We start from the raw sequence: 18620 nt of genomic DNA on the forward strand, positions 1-18620 counted from the left end.
AAACTGACAAAGCGCAAAGCCTCTTATTTGTCAACTCTTTTTCTTGACCGAACAGACCACCATAGAATACTGTGGATTCGGCCGATATTTTAAACAGCGTTAAACTAAACAATAGTGAAAACGCATAACTTGTCAAGACCCCTATTCAATGACGGTTAATGTTAGAGTCACATCCAATATATTAAAATGGAGCCAAAAACGATATACTTATAATACTTGTTTCGTGGCTACTATACTAAGAAGATGCTTGCGGAAGGAAATTTCGAATGCTCTAAAAACGTCTCACGCAAATATTAAAATTAAATTCAAAAGAAAATTATTGAAAAAAAAGTTTTATCTATAAATCTAGTAAAAATTTAAAAACGTTATTTTTTCTTGTTACTAGGAAAAAATAAAATTTGAAAATGAAAGCGGTCATAACACTTCGAAATCGATAGCTCGCACAGGAATAGGCGGCTAGTTAGAAACCAAGTATGTACGAGCACTTTCTCTTTTTTTTCTCTTTTCTCTTTTCTTTTTTTTTTCTCTTTTCTCTTTTCTCTTTTCTCTTTTTTTTCTAGAGACCAAGTATTATAAAAGCAAATAAAAAGCAATGAAAAATAGAGACAACGTCGCAAGTAATTAAGCTTGAGTACTATTCAAGCAAGATGACAAATAAAAGGTCTAAAGCTGAACTGGCCTTACCAAATAAAGAAAAAAATCTTTCAAAATTTTTCTTTTGTTTTGAAGATGGCAAAAACTTGAAAATTATTACTGAAGTGTCAGAATAATTTAAATTCACATTGATAATTTGAATACAGATTGACCACTTAGACATTAGTTTGAAAATATTAAAAATTTAAATAGTTTTAGTGACACCAACTGACACCAAGCCTCCCACATTTGCAAAAGCCAAGTTCCTAAGCTGCGGACCATAGCAAGCACAGCTAAGTGAGGCAGCAAAAAGCTGCAAAACAGGCTATCTACTAGATATCCTCGTCAAAGGAAAAGAAGGGTTATTCTGACTCCTTCAAACTCGCCTCGGGACTTCACAACCAATAATCTGCCACAACACAACAACTTCAAACCATGAAGTTCCCAACCAAAACAACTGGACCCTAATCAACTTCACACTTGCAAATGGGAACTCTGGTGCAAGAATCGACTTTTATATGGAAGAGTAAGACAAATATATAAAACCTACAACTGAAATTGTCTCTAGCGATCTGATCAACTCAGCATTAGCAATTGCATTTGAGGAAAATTTTAATTTCTGAAGTAGGCTCACAGGCACGAACTTTTTCTTTGGTGTAAAATTATTTTTTACTTGTTAAGACTTTAAAAACTTAAAATAAAAAAAAACTGGCAAAAATTATCCATTTTTGCACTATGTTACATGTCAAATTTTACACGTTATTATTTCAATGCCTCTTAAAGGCTATAATCTGTGAGCATTGCCCTTGATTACCAAAAACAGATGTGGCAAATAAACACATATTACATTAAATATTTCAGAAATGTTTCCGAAAATTCTCAGTCGAGCAAATATTAAGAAACACTGAAGTCCCGGTTCAGAGCAGTGCTCCAACACGTAAAATCTAGCCATATTTTCTGACTTGCCTCTTAATTTCTGTTCTTGTATAATTTGCATATTTTCCAAGGCTTCCAAAATAGTGTGTGCTTCGAGTAAACGTAGCCTAATTAAACAGTTTTTAAAAATAAAATTCAGAAAATGGAGGACTATCAAACAGTGTAAATTCGAAACATATTTTTTTTATCACCAAGTAAATTGATTAAGGAAAATAAAATAGAAAACTTTTCAGTTCTAGAAAAAATTAATGTTATTTTTATTCAAAGATTAGTTAATAATGAAATCATAGCCAGCGCAATAGCGCTGCCTAAGTAAAGAGTGATGTGGGCACAATTTATTATTTGTTGTTTATTTGTTTTTGTTTTTTGTTTAGACCAGGGCATTTCGTGTTGAAAAGGTTATCGTAGAAACTTTAAAAAGGGCAATAGTTGAAAGTTACTGAAGGACAACTAACCCCCATATCCCCCCAAACACATTCAATCAAAATTTTGATATAGCCATTTTGTTCAACATAGTTGAAAGATCCGGGAATTATGTCTTTTAGGATGACATCCCCCCCACCACAGCCTTCAGGGCAAGGGTTGTAAGTTATATCCTGGGGGAATTTAGAAAGGGTGATCGTATAAACTTCGGAGGGGCTCGTTGGATTGGTAATCAAAAGTTCTAGTACCCTATATAAGATTAGAAGTGATCGGAGAGTGGATAACCCCTCCCCCACACCTCATATTTTCCTGAAATGAATCTGATGGAAACTTTGAAACGGCCACTTGTTGTCGTAGAAACTTCTAAAAGGCTCATTCGATTGAAAATTGAAGGGCTAGTACGCATTTTAATAGTCGAAAGTGATATGAGGTAATTTATGCCCTGGGGGCATATAAAGTATATATAGAAAGGGTGATCGTATAAACCTTGGAGGGGACTCATTGGATTGGTAATCAGAAGTTCTAGTGCCCTTTTTAAGAGTCAAAGTAATCTGAGGGTGGATACCCCCCCCCACCCACACACACACACACCTCGTATTTTTCCAAAATGCATCTGATAGAAATTTTGAGATGGCCATTTATTGTCGAAAAACTTCGAAAACAGCTCATTCGATTGGAAATGGAAAGAGCCATTGCCCAGTTCAATAGTCGAAAGTTATTGGAGGGCAAATAACCCCCCTCCAACGCCCACCATTCTCCCAGACAAATCCAATAAAATTCAAGACAGCCATTTGGTTCAACATCATTGGAAGCTTTGGATATTATGTCTTTGAGGATGACAACCCCTCACAGCCCAGAGGGCAAGGGTTGTAGTTATGTCCTGGGGGATTGTAAGGTATATATAGAAAGGGTGATCGCAAGGCCTTTGGAGGGGGCACATTGGACTGGTAATTAAAAGTTATAGTGCTCTTTTTAAGATTCAGAGTTATCGGAGGGTGTATTCCCCCCCCCTCCCCACATCTCGTATTTTCCCGAAACGCATCTGATTTTAATTTTGAGATGGCCATTTGTTGTCGTAAAAACTTCGAAAATACTTCATTTGATTGGAAACTGAAAGGGCCAGTGCCCTTTTTAATAGCCAAAAGTGATTGGAGAGCAACTAACCCTCATCCCAGGCCCACCATTTCCCCAGCCACGTCCAATAAAAATGTTGATATAGCCATTTTGTTCAACGTAATTGAAAGGTCCGGAGATTGTGTTTTTGAGGATGGCAACCCTCACACGGCCCTCGCGGCAAGAATTGTAAGTTATGGCCTGGGGGCATATAAGGTATATATAGAAAGGTTGATCTTATAAACTTCGGAGGGGATCATTGGATTCGTAATCAGAAGTTATAGTGCACTTTTTTAAACTAAGAGTGATCGGAGAGTGGATACCCCCCCCCCGCACACACACACCTTGTATTTTCCCAAAAAGTGTCTGATAGAAATTTTGAGATGGCCATTTGTTGTCGTAGAAACTTCGAAAAACGCTCATTTAATTGTAAATCGAAAGTGGCAGTGCCCTTTTTAATAGTCAAAAGTGATTGGAGGGCAACTTACCCCCTCCCTCGCCCACCATTTCCCCAAACACATCCAATCAAATTTCGAGATAGCCATTTTGTTCAACGTAATTGAAAGGACCGGAAATTATGTCTTTGAGGATGACAACCCCCCACAGCCCTCAGGGCAAGGTAAATAATGCCACGGGGCATATGAAGTATATATAGAAAGGGTGATCTTCTGAGGAGGCTCGTTGGATTGGTAATCAGAAGTTCTAGTGCCCTTTTTAAGATTCAGAGTGATTGGAGGGCGGATAACCCCTACCCCTCCAAACCTTGTATTTTCCCGTAATGTATCTGATATAACTTTTGTGATGGTTATTTGTTGTCGCAGAAACTTCAAAGGAGGCTCATTCGATTGGAAATTGAAAGGGCCAGTTCCCTTTGTATAAGTCCAAAGTGATTGGAGGGCCACAAGACCCCCCCCACGCCCATCAATTCCCAAAGCATATCTAATCGAAATTTTGAGATAACCATTTTGTTCAGTGTAGTTGAAAGGTCTAGAAATTATGTCTTTGAAAACTCCCATATCTTCTCAAGATCAGAACATAATTTGTACTTAACTTACATACTTAATTTACAACATAATTTGTACTACTGAAAAAAAAGTGGCTGTGGATTGTCAGTTTACTATAGGCTACATATACTGATATATATTCCTTAACATGAGCAGGGCTGATAACCCCCATGCCTTCTCAAGACCAGAACATAATTTGCAGTTTACTGAAAACAAAATATATTTAATTTTTTTTCACTATGGTTTTACTTGTTTAAAAATTTTACTAGATATATGAAGGGGGAAGTCCTCCCCCTGGCACTCCAATTACAGCGTGAGTGTCTGGTGCCTTTTTTAAGAGTAACAAGAGATTGGAAGGCACCCACCAAAGGTAACGAGCCTGAAAATATTTGCCTTATTTCGGAGGGGGACACCCCCTAAAAGTGATAGAATATTAAAGAAAATCAAACCATCACATTCAGCGTAACAGAAAACCCTACTGTAGATGTTTCATGCTTCTATCTGCAGAAATGTGGAATTTTGCATTTTTTGCCAGAAGAAAAATCACGGATCTGTGTTTATATGTTTTTTTTCCCAGGGGTGATCGTATCGATCCAATAATCCTGGGATATCGTGAGAGGGCTCATTCAAACTGAAATTATCGGTTCTAGTGCCCTTTTTAAGTGACCAAAAAAATTGAAGGGCAACTTGGCCCCCTCCCACGCTCATATTTTTCCCAAAGTAACCCAATCAAAATTTTGAGATAGTCAATTTTGTTCAGCATAGTCGAAAATTTAACAACTATGTCTTTGAAGATGACTTAATCCCCCACAGTTCCCAGGGAATGGGCTGAAAGTTGTGAACTTTGCCAATTGTTTACATATGGTGTTTGTTATTGGGAATTATACAGACGTTTTAAGGAGGGATTCTTTCTGGTGGTGGGGGGGGGGGGTCGGAGGAGGGTGTTACGTGGGAGGATCTTTCGATGAAGGATTTTTCCTTGGGGGAAGGGAAATTTCTATGAAGGGGGTGCCGGATTTCCCAGCATTATTTAAAAAACGACCAGAAATTAAGCAAAAAAAGCATTTTTTTTCAACTGAAAGTAAGAAGCAACATTAAAAATTAAAATAAACAAGAATTACTATGTATATGAGGGGGTTCATCCCCTAGTCAATACCTTGCTGTTTACGTTAATGTTTTTTTTAGTACTTTCAAAAGAGCTATTTATTTTAATTAACCGGCCTTTGTGATTCAAGGATTTGTGAAAGAACTCAAACAAAATTCGAACTTTAGCGTAAAAAGTGAGGTATTGACTAGGGCGCGAACCCCCTCATATACGTAATAATTTTTGTTCGTTTTAATTTTTGATGTTGCTCCTTACTTTCAGTTGAAAAAACTTTTTTTTTAATTTAATTACAATAAATAGCCGAGTCAAACTCAAGACGAGCAAAAATTAACATGATTAGGGCTGATAACCCCTATGCCTTCTCAAGACCAGAACCAAATTTGCGCTTTACTGAAAACAAAATACGTTTGAAATGTTTTCACCTTTCTTAATCTTATCAATGAAAAATAATCAGAGAATTAATAAAGAAATGTCAGTATATGTCAATTAAACTGACAATCCACGGTCATTTGTTTGTATGTTTTTTGTTTTGTTTTTTTAGTAAAGCGCAAATTATGTTCTGGTCTTGAGAAGACATGGGATTATCTGCCCTACTCATATTAATTTTTGCTCGTTTTGAGTTTGACTCGGCTATTTATTGTAATCCCGCTCGTTTTAAGTTTCATTTATTTATTGATAGCGATTTATGGTAGTTTTACGCTTGGAAGATTATTTGACTTTATTTTTGCTCATTCTGAGGTTAATGGAGCTCTTTACTTTTCTTTGAAAAACCTGTCTTATGGAAAAAGTTTTTTAAATTAATTGTATAAATTAGTCTTTTAGATACATATAAGCTTTAAATCTCAAAAGCGCAAACAGAGATTGGCGGATCATTTTTCATCAATATCCTAACTTATAGCAAAAACAACAAACACACTAATAAAAGAAGAAGAAAAACAACACTAAAAGAAGAAAAAAAAAAGAAATTAAAAGAAAAAAAAATTAAAAGAAGAAAAACAACACTAATAATAGCAAATAACGATGGAGCACTAATGTTGAATTTTATTTCGAAACTGAATCCCCAATTCGAGTTAATTTCGAATCAATCTAGCCCATTTGGTTTCGCAGTTGTGTCAATTAGATTAGGTTTTAAAAATCCCCTCCTATTTCCAAACCGTTCCAAACAAAATACTCATAATAAGCATGGGCAATGGTTCAAAAGATATCTATTTTGAAATTACTCACAAGTACCTAATGATTCCAACCAAAATAGATTTGACTCACCCACCAATCATTAGGAGAATCATTGTGTTACATTTTAGAATCTTTAGAGATTCAAGAACAAAAACACACAGTTGTTTAAAATAACGTCAACGAAAAATGTAAAATTCCGTGCGCGTTTATACGGCTAATTTCTGAAAGAGTAAAAACATTCTCAAAATATTTGGCAGATAAAATTACATGCTAGTTCAGCTAAGAAGGTTGATACAGGCCAAAACAGGTGGATTTTCTTTACTGACAAGATTTATGGTAAAATTAGGACAGTCTCTGAATTCTAAGCCAATAGTTTAATTTACAAACGAAAGCAAGATATTCAAGAAGAATAAAAACATTTTCATTTGAACAATTTGATTCAAGCGCAAAATTTTGGAAAATCTATACTGACCATGTGCTTTTGGTATCAATCCTACGCAAGAAGTTAAAATTTACGGTAAAAGTCTAGAATTGGTGGCTATTTGCACATTATGGGGGGGGGGGGTGCGGGTTAAATACAGTAGGTAAGACGCGTAGTGGAGAAGTAAATAATATATATATATGTATATATATATATATATATATATATATATATATATATATATATATATATATATATATATATATATATATATATATATATATATATATATATATATATATATATATATGTGTGTGTGTGTGTATCGCGCAAGTGAAAGTTGGGATATTGCTAAATTCTCAGTGACAATTCTGGCTTTTCTATTATCTTATCATATTTCAATCTAAGACGCCCTTATTTTTGTTCCACCTTGTTGGCTGTTTAGATGAAATCTTTCTAAATATTCTATATTTATTGAAAAGAAACTATATAGCTAAGATAAATGAACGTCCCCAGGACATGAACAAGTTGTCAAAGTGATAAACTGAATATTCAAGCCAACAAACCATTCAAACATTTTGTTTTTTTAAATACATATCAACATATCCATTTATCATTTTGAAAATTTGGGGCGGTCTTATACATCCGTTAGTAATTTAAAATACTGCCATTTCTCAAATCCAAAAAAATCTATCAAGTGCAGTCAGATCATTAATTTTGTGTCATCTTTTGAGACCAAATCTTTAGTACCGAGACAAACTTTGCTGGTAATTATCCTTAGCTAAAAAATATATGGCAAAAAGGAGCTGGTAATTATCCTTAGCTAAAAAATATATGGCAAAAAGGAGCTGGTAATTATCCTTAGCTAAAAAATATATGGCAAAAAGGAGCTGGTAATTATCCTTAGCTAAAAAATATATGGCAAAAAGGAGCTGGTAATTATCCTTAGCTAAAAAATATATGGCAAAAAGGAGCTTCAGTCTAATTTTTTGATTGACCAAAATCGATATTTAGGCTGTCCAAAATCGATACACTTGCCTCCCAAAAAAAGTTTTGAGTAGTTTGAAGCTACATTGTTTTAAAAGTTACAATGTTGAAGTTACAATGTTGTTAGAACGGATAGTTAATAAGTTGTTTTGAACAAGAGTAAATGACATCTCTAGTAACGACTAAACGAGCAAATTTTTTTTTAGTGAAAAGAGGGACAGTTTAGAGCTGTGTCGTGTATTTACAGTTATTTATTATAGAAATTTGTTGTTATTAAGTTTGACATTTGTTTTTCGTTTCTTAAAGTGCCAAGGGCATAAGAATAAAAACAATTTTAGCCCTATGGACCCATTTCAGGCCTATTCATACCTTAAAACCACGATTTAAAAAATCTTTTGTTTGTCTAGAAATTCTGAAGTTTGTAGGGCAGTATCACATTTTTGCCAGTATTGCCAAATTGAACCGTGAAATCAATGGGCAAAATTAATTAGTTGAATTTGCGACGCTTTTCGGTCGTAAAAGTTGAAAAATTGGCAATCCATTTCTAAAGACAACTACATCAAAAGGAAGCTACATTTCCTTAAGCCGGTTTATATATGCTTGGAGAATGTGACGTACATTTTAAGGTTATTTTTTGCTGATATTCTCCCAATTTTTTTATTTTTAGTTTTGCACCAGCTAAAACCAAAACTACATAGCTACAAAAGGAAGCTACATATTCTTATGCTGCTTTACATATGCTTGGGATATGTGACAAACAATTTTAGGTTATTTTTTTTCTGATATTGACACTGTCTCTTTATTTTTAGTTTTGCACCACCAGCTACTAGCAAAACTACATAACTACAAAAGGAAGCTACATCTTCTTAAACTGTTTTACGTACGCTTGGGATATGTGACATAGGTTTTTACTTTTTTTTTGCTGATATTCTCCCACGTTACTTTATTTTTAGTTTTGCACCAGCTACTACCAGAACTACATGACTATAAAAGGAAGCTACATCTTCTTAAGCTGTTTACACATGCTTGGGATCTGTCACATACATGTTTACATTATTTTTGCTGATATTCACCCACGTTTCTTTGTTTTTAGTTTTGAACCAGCTACTTCTAAAACTACATGAATATAAAAGGAAGCTACATCTTTTTGAGCTGTTTTACATATACTTGGGATGTGTGACAAAAATTTATAAATTATTTTTTTCTAATATTAACCCGCTTTCTTTGTTTTTAGTTTTGCACCAGCTACTGCCAAAACTACATAACTACATAAAGAGGTATTTTTCATTAAAAATTATAGTCCTGATTTTTCCTAATTTTTAAGATATATACCCCTGTGTAAGTATGCACTCAACCAATGTAAAAAATTAGATTTCATTTACCATCCTTGCCGTTTCTAATGCATTTTTCATTTGACAGAAAGCGCAAATCCGTCATGTACTTCTTGAAAGTTGTATTCGAAGTGAAATTAATCATTTTCTTAAATACAAATAATATATTTTGGCGGTTTTTATTTAGGCGTTTAACATTTAGGCGGTTTTAACCCATTTAACGATTTAAGCCATTTAACATTTAGGCGGTTTTAACCTTCTCAACAATGGGGTTTATAACATTGCAGATCACAAGGATTAGTCCTCCCAAAGGAACAATTCAAACACTTTTTCTATTTATTTAGGCGGTTTTAACGTTCCTAACAATGGGGCTTTAACGGGGTTAATGATGTTAACGATCGTTAACGATGGGGTTAACGATGGGGTCTTAACGTTAGGGAATACAGTTTTCTGGATATCTATGACCTACCCTCAATAGTCACACTTTGTTGCGCATGAAAAACTTTGTGGAAAAAATTTTTCCACAACGTTAGTGTAGAACGTTCTTAACGTTTTAACGTTCTTAACGATGGGGTTTTTAACGTTGCAGATTACAAGGATTAGTCCTCCCAAAGTCCCAAAGGGACAACTCAAACACTTTTTCGCTCAAATCTACAATGAATAATATCGTTCATTCTACTCGATAATCTCAGCCACCAGGTCCGTCAATTCACGAAAGTATAGGGTGAAGGAGGCAAGGATTTCCTTCATTAAGATGAAATTTTTTTTTTCATAAGCAATGGGGTTTTTGTTCAATTTTTTTCAAAGTAAAATACCCAAAAAAAGCAATTTTTTGAAATCTAGGGGGATAATTGACCCCTGCAACCAACTAAAATTAGTGGCCCTGTACATAGTTTCTTAAGTAATATTTTGCCAAGTCAACCCGTCACGCATTGTTGTAAGAGGCTACAAAAATGGGTCACCAAGAATCCTGCAGTATTTTTGACTATTTCCTAAAACTTTCTTACTTTCTTGATATAGTGAAGAGAATGGGTGTAAATGTGCAAAAAAAACAGTTGTTGTCTGTGAACCGTTTTAGACTTCCGAACACTGCCCGGAATATCCAGACACCTATGACTGTTGCGCCAGTTCTCATTAAATTTGCAACTAAAGATACGGCGTATAATGTTTTCAGAGCGACATCAAAGCTGGCGAAATCAGGTCTATTCGTCACTGAATATCTTACGAAAATGAAAAAAGCGATTTTTGAAGGTGCGAGAAACAGATATGGTGTAAAAAACGTGTGGTCTGACCGTGGCCGTGTTTACAAACGTGAGCAGGGTGATAGCCACCCAACACGAATCTGCTCACTCGTTGACACTCTTTAGTGTTTTAGTAAATGTTGATTATTTGTGTTTTTCGTTTGTTTTATTTGTTTTTTCTTTCTTTTTTTTCTCTTTTTTTTTTTTTGTTTTTTTTTGGCTTTTTTTTTCTAGATTAAGATAAATTATTTTATTTCCTTATTTATGTTGAATGATTTTTCTTTATTGAATAGATTTACGCGTAATCCGCTCCGTATTGAAGATCATTTAGAGGCTCAAGTTGGAAGTGATGATTTGCCTATTATTAATTCAAAGCGTCTTCGTGAGAGTTTTTATATATTGCCGTCGCAAGTTAGTGGAGACATGTCGCTGTGTCTTTGCACGTGGAATTGCCACCTTACTACGGGATATTTAGATGTTCTGCAGATGGTTGAGATATATTCTTCAAAATTTGATATAATGGGTATTTGTGAAACTTTTTTGAGTTCTGAACAATCTCTCTCGGCTTTTTCTTTTCCAGGATATGATTTTGAGGTAAGGAACCGATCAATTATGAACCGAGGAGGCCTGGGATTTTTGATTAAGAAAAATATGAAGTATGTGGTGAGGGAGGATTTGGGTGTATGGATAGAAGGTAAGATTGAAAGTTTTTGTTTGGAATTAGAAATTGTAAAAAGGAAGGTTTTAATTAGTGTGGTGTATAAGCCGCCCAGTGCTCGCCTGGATGAGTTTGTAGCAGGTTTTGGTGATTTGACGAGGGTGGCTTCGTCTATAAGCATGGATTTTTTTTGTATGGGGAATTTTAACTATAATCTTTTAGATCTTTAAGGTGATAATTTTGATTTTTTTTAATTATATGATTTCAAGTGACCTTTACACTTTAACTTGTCTACCTACCTGAATCTCTACTCATTCTGCGACCTTAATTTATAACGTCGTAGTGGGACCTAGCTATTTGAGTCAAAGCTATTCAGATGTGATAGTATATCCAGGCTCAGATCATCTTCCGGTAATTGCTCATGTGACGTGTCTTAGAAAACGACGTATCCCGGCTAAAAAAATACTGACACGTGAGCTGAAAAAGCAAAATCTGAATAGCTTTGCCGAGGAGTTGAGCTGTATAAAGTGGGACTCGGTCCTGGGGATTTCTGGTGATTCTTCTCTAGCGTACAATCACTTCATGTATATTTTACAACCGATTTATGAGAAAACATGCCCCTTGCGCTTGACCAAACAAAAGAGGGACGATCCCCGCAAGCCGTGGATTACGGAGGCAATAATAGACATGATAAAAAAAGGAACTTGTTATATGAGCAATATCATAATAGTCAGTATAAGGCAGATTTTTCAGAATTCAAATGAATGAGAAGTAAGCTGAACAGTATGTGAAGGCAAACAAAGAAAAAATATTTTCAAGAAAAGTCTTCTGATAATAAGGGATATACAGTAGCTACATGGGAGGTTATGAACGAGTTTATGGGAAATCAGAAAAGTAGTCAGTCGCCTTGCATTGATATAAACGGAAGTTATGTGAGTGATAAAAATGAAGTCGCGAATCATTTTGGCCAGTTTTATTCTCAGGTTGGCTCGTCTGTTCAAGATAGTGTAAGGTGGGACATGGAAAATTTTATTAGCGAGGAATTCGTAGACTCTCGTGGAGACACTGTTGAGTTACAGTTTGAAAAGTTTACAAGTGATGAGGTGATTAAAATAGTGAAAAATATAAAACCGAATCCTGCTGGGATAGATGGCGTGAATCTGAGAACTTTTAAAGCTGTGTTAATGTATATACTACTATGTATTCTCCATATTATTAATTTATCTACGGAAACGGGGACCTTTCCAAAAGCGTTGAAGCAAGCTAAAGTTATCCCGCTTTACAAAGGGGGTGCCAGGTCAGATTCCGGTAACTGGAGACCAATATCGATACTGCCTTTATTGTCAAAAATTTTAGAAAAAGTGATTCATCGCCGTCTATATGACCATGTCACGAAACATAGCCTACTCAGTGACACCCAATTCGGGTTCCGAAAAGGTCATTCCAATAGCCATGCTGCCATTTATCTTGTTGATTTTGTAAATAATTGTTTTGTAAATGGTGAAATCCCCCTAACAGTATTTTTTGATGTTAGGAAAGCATTTGACACGGTAGATTTTAAAATTTTATTGCAAAGATTAGAATGCTTAGGTGTTAAAGGAGTGAGTTTGAAGTGGTTTGAAAGTTATTTGTGTGGGAGGTCTATTAAAGTGATGATTGATGATGCTTTTTCTTCCCCTTATCAAGTGTCGTGTGGTGTGCCACAGGGGTTTTATCTTCCAGATTGTTGCTTAACGTCATTCGCTGATGACACTGCAGTTACGTTTTCTAGTCGTTGTTTGGATAGTCTTGTGTTGAAAGTGAATTGTGTTCTGAGAAATTTCCATGTTTTTACTAGTTTCAGTTTGTTATCAGTTAATGTTACTAAGACTAATTTTATTGTATATTCTAGAGTAGGCAAGCCCAGTGATATTGATGGTAGAATTCTGTTTAATAATAAGCCTGTAGTTCAAGTTCAAGAAATCCGGTACTTAGGTTTTTACATTCATTGTAATTTTTCGTGGAAACGCCACAGTGATGTTGTTGCCACAAAGGTTGCACGTGGCCTTGGAGCGATTCATCGTTTTAAAAATTTTTATCCTCAGAGTGTTTAAGTACTTTTATACCATGCTTTGATCCACACATATGCTTCGTGTGGCTGTATGTTATGCGTAAGTAATTTTTATTTGAATTTTAAGCGTGTTCAGAGTCTTCAAAATAGAGCGATGCGTCTTATTGGTGGGTATGTTCAAGGTGTAAATTTTTTTTTATGTTTTTTTTGTAGTGTTTGTATGTAATTTGTGTGTGTTGTTTTTTAGTGTATGTACCCGCCCAGTCGCAAGTGCTTTTTGGTATCTTTCTTGGGGCGGGTATTGGCATATTTGTTAAATGTATTTTGATGTTAAATAAAATTAACTGAACTGAACTGAACTATTGCTGATTGACAAAAGGCCAAAATTTTTTAGGGTTAAGATAACTTTACTAAAACAGGAGAGCTGGACCCCATAAAAAGATTATTGTTTGCTAGTTTTACAAGAGGAGGTAATAGAAGGAGATAGAAAGAAAAAGAGTAAGGGGACGAGAGGTAAAACAAAATAAACAAAACAAGTTTAAATATTTCAGATATTACAACTGATTAGACGTTTTTAGTATTGATATACTTGCAGCAGGTTTGGAGAGGTTGATTTTAACGATAAGTCAGCCTGTTTGTCTTAATCATATTTACGTCATTGATTCATGCTAAATTAACGAATAAATTTTACTGTAAGTCAATCGAAAAGTTGAATATTATTGTCAAGTATTTTTTTTTGTTTTGTTTTTGTATAGTCAGGAACGATTTTTCCCCATGTTAACAGGAGATACTCGAAAAAAATAAATTGATTCCAGCAACTGAAAAACAAAATTCTCAGTGCAATATTTGTTTACTATAACTCATTCAAAAAAAATATATTTTGATATTTCTTATTGACCATGAAGAGTTACTTTGAGAACGAATAGTTTGAAATCCAACCTTGATGATGAGATAAATTTAAAACCTAAAGCCCTTTCTTAATTACCTCTGTAGAAAATAGCTGTAATAGCCCTATTGTAATAGCCGTGCTACCCTGAATAACTTCTGTAATAGCCCTGTTAAAAATACCATCTAAAGCATAATTGATGTAATAAAGGTTATTAGGATTCTACTACTCAGAAAGCTTATACACCCATTGGGAACACCGAATTTTGCCTTGGCCAAATTCATAGTCTCCTTTTAATAGGTATAAGACTATTAGAAGAAACCTGGTTTTTACTCTACTCCCTCCTTCTGCAGCTATTGGGTTGCAGACCAGACCAGATATAAACTACAATTAGATGAGATTATTGCATTCCCTCCGTCATTAGTCTCCTTTTAATAGGTGTAAGACTACTCGAAGAACCCTGGGTTTTACTCTACTCCCTCCTTCAGCAGCTATTGGGTTGCAGACCTGATACTTGATGACCAACTTTAAAAACATATATTTTTGATGCCTGTCCTACACTCCATTTTGTTTTAGACTAACTATTTTTACCAAAATTTTGCTTTCATTTATTAGGATATTATATCAACAGTTTTAACCTCTTTTGATCAAACAGGATCTTGAACTACGACTTTTCAGTGTGCAAACCCCTTGACGGCTATAAACAAAATTTTGCGGTGCCAAATTTTCCGCTGTCAGAATCAACATCAAAAAGAAAAATCCTCTGCGACAAAACAAAAAAGAAAGAATTTACGACATTTATTATTTAGAAGCTCGATTGATTTACGACAAATTCTATTAATAAAATTAACAGATACAATGACAGGCATGATAAAAATAGAAGAGCTTAGAAGTCAAAAACCAAATTTTTGTAAAACTGCCACAGTTTGCCTCACACCAATTCCAAAATCTTAATTGATCAGACATAAATCACTTTTCTTCTTATTCCTGTTTTGATTATTATGGAGATACTTTTGTATAAATTAATCAGACTTTCTTTTCTGTTAATCTCTTACTCCCTTTCATTCTTTCTCTCTTATTCACTTCTTTATTTTATTGGTTAAGGTAAAGATAGACAGTATACAGGCTACTTAAATGATTAAGCAACATTTTCCTGTGTTCAATCTTAAAGAAATTATGGCGTTTTGTGACAAAAAAATGTAATTAAGGAGCTACCCCTACCATAGTAAAAAAAAAACTCTGAAAAAAAGAATTTAGATGTATCAAAAGATATATTTTTTTCGTGATTCTAAATGCCTAAAAAATTTTAGCTTTGAACCTAGTCATCAAAATTTAATAGGATAAAAAACTTGTATAATTAACAAAAACAAAGAAAAACATCCCCAAAAAGGAAGGTGAATTTGATAAAGATCGTGAGCAACAGCATACTTAATAACCTTCAAGCAGAAGATTCTAACCCCTCTTTACAAAAATACGACATTTTGTAGTCTCCCAAATAACAACGGTCACATGATTCTATGTATCGTAAACTTTAGTTTCTTTATTGAGGGGTAAAAACTTTAAAGGAGTGGTCACAGAATATCGGGAGAGGGCTTTTAGAAAAATTTATAGTTATTGCATTATTTTTAAGGAAAAAACAGATTGGGCCACAGCAAAGTGGCTACTCCTACTTTTCTATAGGGGCAAAACAACAATTTGAGCCACAATAGGGCCAAAATGCAATTGAGTGAGCATTCTGATGCAGCCAGCTAAATGTGAGCTATCTAGAAGTTATGTATATAGCCTCCTAGTTTCAGAGGCTATAATGCCGCACGGTTGAGCATTCGTCCTAAAAGATGTATTCCGTTCATGCAATATAGACAGCTGTTAAATAATTTCTGAGACCACACTGGCTAATCATGATAAAACATAAAATCGCGAAGAAAGGAAGAAAACAAGGACAATTAACATCCAGTGAAAAAATTGAAAAATTACGCAAGAAAATATCGAGTTTTTGAAATTGTATTACTAAGAAAAAAACGTCGTTTTTTTGGTCTTTTAAAAGACCAAATTTTAAAAAGACCAAACCATATTTTAAAAGACCAAAAAACGACGTTTTTTTTAGTAATGCAATTTCAAAAACTCGACATTTTCTTGCGTAATTTTTCAATTTTTTCACTGGCTGTTAATGGTCCTCGTTTTCTTCCTTTCTTCGCGATTTTATGTTTTATAGACAGCTGTTATCACTTGTAAACAATTATTTTTAGTCTCAACGGACTGATTTAATTAAATGAGGATCATCAATAAATATACAGTATAGCCCAGCTAAGGCCGTATCCAGGTCGGGGAATTAGGGGGATTGAACCCCTGCCACCGAGAAATTCGTCTGACTCGTAAAAAACGTGACAAAACTAATGTAAACAGATTTTCGATGCGTTTTTAAAGTTTTTGTTTTGTAAAACCCCTCGAAAACAATCCTTTTATAACCTCCCTCTTAAATCCTTTTAAAATTGTGGATACGGCCCTGAGTCGAGCTCCACAACAGCAATTACTAGGGAAGTCATTAAATATTTCTTAGGAATGGAGGGGGAGTCTAAAGTCTCAAAGAGCACACTCTTAAGAGATATTGTTAAAACTTCAATAAAACACCCTGGAATTCCTAATCTACCTTCAAATGATGATTATATTTGGACTGAATATGAAATATGGGTAGACCTTCTGCAGGGTGACAGTTCCCTCCGTTCCTCCGCAAACGCATTTCGAGCATAACAAACAATTACATATATTTGCTTACTTGAACATAAGTGGGAGGGTTAAAAACAAGAGGAGTCCGAAGAAACCACTTGAAAAACAAAATTTCTACCCTAAAATTATGAGTTTTCAGACTACCCTCCTAAAGAATTATTTTAGAATTGTGCTTTTACACAGATCACAATCGTTCTTAAAGCCTCATTATACCATTATTCATCTTGACCTTAAAACAGGAGCATTGAGGGAATTCCCAGCCCCTCTCTCAAATATGAGAATTGTCGATGAGACAGGTTATGGCCACAAACTGTAAATTAAGCTTTTTCTTATCAAAAGAAACCAAAACTCTAAAAAAGAAAGAAAGAAGATATTTCACTACAATGTATGCACGAAAAGAATTTCAAATGATTCCTTTGAAATTCTTCATGTACAAAAACCATAAAACAGAGGTTTCCAGCTAACATTTATCTTTTCTAAGAAGGATGGTCACGGAAACGGCCTTTCTTTTTCTTTTTTTTTTTTCTTTTTTTTTTGGGGGGGGGGGTGATGATCATGAGCCGCTTACCGTAGATCGTCAAGAGAGTGCTATTTCATATTTCCAGGGAGGATCTATCGTTTCCAAGAAGGATGGTCACGGACACGTCCTTGTCTTCTTTTTTTTTTTTTCTTTTTTTTTAGGGGTGATGATACGTAGTCGCTTATCGTTGATTGTCAAGAGAGGGCAATTTCGTCTATCCAAGTAGAATCAATCTTTTCTAAGAAGGATGGTTACCGACAAGTCCTTGTCTTTTCTTTCTAGGGGTGATGATATGGAGCCGACTATAGCAGATTGTCAGGAGAGGGATTATCCATAAAGGAATTTGAAGTACTTATGTCTACCCATTGATTTCAATTTTTTTTCGTTTTTATTTTCGAATACTGCACAATTTTGTTAAGTAAAAATTTGGATGCCTAGATAAAATTTATTTATAGATAACAGTGATATGGTATCTAAAGATATCTTTTAAGACAGAAGAAGCTGAATCACAATTGCAATTTCCCTCCATTTCACTATTTGAGCTGTTATATGTAAATTAATCCATAATAAAGTAATTACTGTATGGGAAACGAATTTGATTAGGATAAAAGTCGACTAGGATGAAGCAGATTAGGAAAGCTGATTTGCTAAAACAAAAGGAAGTTGATTCTGTTTCAGAGTTTTCAATTGACAAAACTTGGGAGGGGGGTAAAATTTATTTTTTCAAAATCTAGAGATGCAACTGGCTGTTTTTTCATTTTTCTCAATGAAAATGCCAAAAACAAGCAATTTTCATTGAAAAAAAAAACAAAGACATTTTCAAAATCTAGGGGGGAATAGATATAAGGGAGAAAGGGGACAAGCACACGGAGCGTATCTTTTCTGGTGCTCACTTTTTTCCGTTAAACCACTGCAAGCCTTACATCTTGTCACTAATTTTTTTTCTTTTTGTCATTTGGAAACAAATAAATGAAACATAATTTTTTTTAAACGTGCCGAATTTACATGAAATGGGTTAATGCACGATGCATAGGGGTTGAGGTGGACAGTTGGCTCTTTATGCCCCCTTGTCCACCAATAATGGTACCTAGTAATCCCAGGGCACCACCTCCGCATCTGAGGATGAGTATAAGGTACTTCAGCTCTATTACCCATCCACGGAATGCATCGGCCCTCGCAATACCTCGTAAACACCTTCGCTGGGATAGCCACTCTAAAAAGCTCTTTATTTACCTGGTTCAAAGAAATTCAACAGAGACACCTCTATGGAGAAACCCTGGGTAAATGGTTTGCTAATGGCCCATAAGATTCTAAGTTCTAGTAGCCTGGTGCCATGAATTCTGTCATAAATGAACAACTACCAAGATAATAAATCAAATAAGTAAAAAAAGTTTAAAACTTCACAAAAATGAGTA

The 18620-nt window shown here is 34.8% G+C and overlaps 1 protein-coding gene across 1 annotated transcript in view; it reads right to left on the reverse strand.

Annotated features, from left to right (window-relative positions):
- Window positions 1–18620, reverse strand: part of bt (projectin protein bent) — a 379904-nt gene that overhangs the window by 208036 nt on the left and 153248 nt on the right.

This window comes from Artemia sp. Qi Xiang Cuo, chromosome 1, assembly GCF_049724085.1.
Source record: "Artemia sp. Qi Xiang Cuo chromosome 1, ASM4972408v1, whole genome shotgun sequence".
NCBI lineage: Eukaryota > Metazoa > Arthropoda > Branchiopoda > Anostraca > Artemiidae > Artemia > Artemia sp. Qi Xiang Cuo.